A 2,580-nucleotide genomic window follows, 5' to 3' on the forward strand; every position below is an offset into this window, starting at 1 on the left:
GACTGAGCTGGGGACAATGTCTCTGTCTTGCACAGAGACCAGCTGGGGTACTGGAAATGGATACAACAGGACTGAATGACAAATATAAGATTTAACTGACGTGGCCATTATCAGGGTTACTCTGATCATATGTCTGCTTGAAATGGGAGGGTAACAGCATCATTCTGTTTCCTTGGCTTCTGCATAAAGAGGCACTTTTTCACTATCCTGGATGTGGCCATCATTGATTTTCATTTCCTGCTCCTCACAGCTGTTTCCTCACAGTATTTAATCTCCTAATATACTTTTGTTTCAGGTTTACATGTTTTTCCTCCCTGAGGAAGAAATATGCTTCTTGTATATTTCCTGGATCATCCTAGCTACAGCCCTCCACTCCTTTTTTAAAACAGCCCCTTTGCATGGGGACTTCACCCTCTACATCCTGAACTTGGCTGTGGCTGATGCTGGATTCTAGTTCTGCCTGTTTGCTTGCACTACAGTATACATGGTCCAAATGTATTTTATTTTTATATCACCTTTGTTGCAACAGAATCCAAACTTTACTGTTAATGCCAAGTTCACATTTAGGACCAGTCTGTATCTCCTGACAGCTGAGAGCATTGAGAGGTGTCTGTCTGTACTGTATTCTGGCTGATTTGGCACTGACTCCATCACCAAAAGCACTTACCCGTTGTTGTGTGCGCCCTGCTTTGGGCTCTCTCCTGCCTGATGATGAGACTAAAATGCTTTTCCGGTGTATTTGTAGTACTTGTCAATTGTATGGTGATACTCATGGCCGCTGTTGCTCTAAATTTCCTGATTTTCCCTTTAATCGTGTTAGTTTCCAATCTGATCCTGTTTATCAAGTTTCAATGTGGTTCACAATGATGTAAGCCAGGAAGACTCTTCATTGTCATACTATTCAGTATCCTCTTCTTCCTCCTCTTTGCTGCTCCCTTTGTTGTCCAGTACCTCCCGTCTTTTTCTCCGTCTTGATTTTTCTCTTCAAATGTCTCTCATGCTGGCCACTGTGAACAGTAGCACGAATTCTTGTTTACTTCCTAGTTGGGAGATACAGGAAATGGCAGTTTAGACAATCAGTCAAGGTTGCATTCCAGAAGGTTTTTGAAGAGAAGGAAGATTGTAGAGAGGAAGGAGAAGCCCCCAGGGTTGAGACAATGGAGACAGCCGCTGAAATCCCTATCGGCTGTTCTGTGGGAAGAGTTTTTCTTAGAAGATAGAGTCAAAGAAATCAGAAATGTAAAGGGCTGACTGGAGGTGAGTCCCTATGAGGTCAGTCCTCTATTTTCTCACCCTACCCAGCAGGATTGTTTTTTAGAATCTATCCCCCCTGGAACTGGGCATTCTCAAAGAACATGTATGGGTCACATCAGTCCTGAACTTGTTCCATTAGGAATCAGTGAGCAAAGTCCTAGTGACTTCAATTTAAGAAGAGTAGAGCCATAGTGACCTAAAGAATTTCATTTTTATAAAATCCATAGCCAATTGAAACTTTTGTTTGGTAATTTTACCTTTTTGTCAACTTAGTTACCAGGATTTCCTGTAAAAATATGTTGAGTAAAAGGTTTGTAGTCAGGAAACATAATGATGGAAAACTATTTCTGCGCAAGCCATTTATTCTTATGGATGCAACAGGCTATTCTTTGTATGACTTTGATTCATGCAAGTCTGTGTTTGAGTCATCCTCCCCTCCCCGACACCACACTCCAAACCAAACAATACAACACAATTATTAAGAAATGGTTGTGTTTGGACTCTTCTATGGAAGATAATCACCACAGTGATTCTTTTTACACACTTTCCTTTGTGTTTTCTTAAACGTTACCATGAATAAAAAGTATCACAATTGCTCTCTTGTGTCTTTGTGTGCCCTTACCCTAAACAGGAGCCATGAATGCCCCAAGTTCCAGGAGGACAAGACAAAATGGGTTTTCCACTCCTTTGGGTCCCCATGACATCTCAAGAACATTGTTGTCATTAGTTCAGGACATGCAGAATGCCCAGGGTGGAGGTAGGAGATGAGCTACTCAGAGGCCAATATATGAGGAAGGCCAAAGGACTGGTAGCTGATTTTTCAAAAGCGTATGCATTTTATTCCCATTTGCCTGTGTAGTTGGTAGTAGCATAACAGAGGGAGGGAGAGGTGTGACCGGAACCACCACCGTGAATAGCCCAGAACAGAAGTGACAATTTTCACCTGATCTGGCCACAGAAATTAGTCTACAAACCTGACCAAACACAAATGCATGGCTGCAGACAGATTAAAAAAAAATGGCTCATCAGGTTAAAATCGGAACCCTTATTGCATGAGGGGTCAGGTGAAGATGTTTCAGAATAGAGCATCTTCTGTAACTTTGGTCTGTGCTGCCTCCCAGCCTGACACTGTTTTCATAATGGGAGCGGGGAAAGGGGGTAGAGAGAGTTTGGTTTGGGGGGTTTTCAGCTCCAGTTGGAGGGTGATGTGGGTGTACTGGAGCCCTACCCCAAGGTGGTGGTGGTGGTGAGGGGCCCCAATTCACCCACCCCTACCTTCTATCGCTGGCTGGGGGGCTCTAGAATGTGCTCCCTTTGCACTCTTTC

General features: G+C 43.3%; 1 pseudogene; it reads left to right on the forward strand.

Moving 5' to 3' along the window:
- Nucleotides 1-493: 493 nt before the first annotated feature.
- LOC112551960 lies at nucleotides 494-1,220 on the forward strand (annotated as a pseudogene).
- The last annotated feature ends 1,360 nt before the right edge of the window (nucleotides 1,221-2,580 follow it).

This window comes from Alligator sinensis, unplaced genomic scaffold, assembly GCF_000455745.1.
Source record: "Alligator sinensis unplaced genomic scaffold, ASM45574v1 scaffold706_1, whole genome shotgun sequence".
In the NCBI taxonomy this organism is placed as follows: Eukaryota; Metazoa; Chordata; order Crocodylia; family Alligatoridae; genus Alligator; species Alligator sinensis.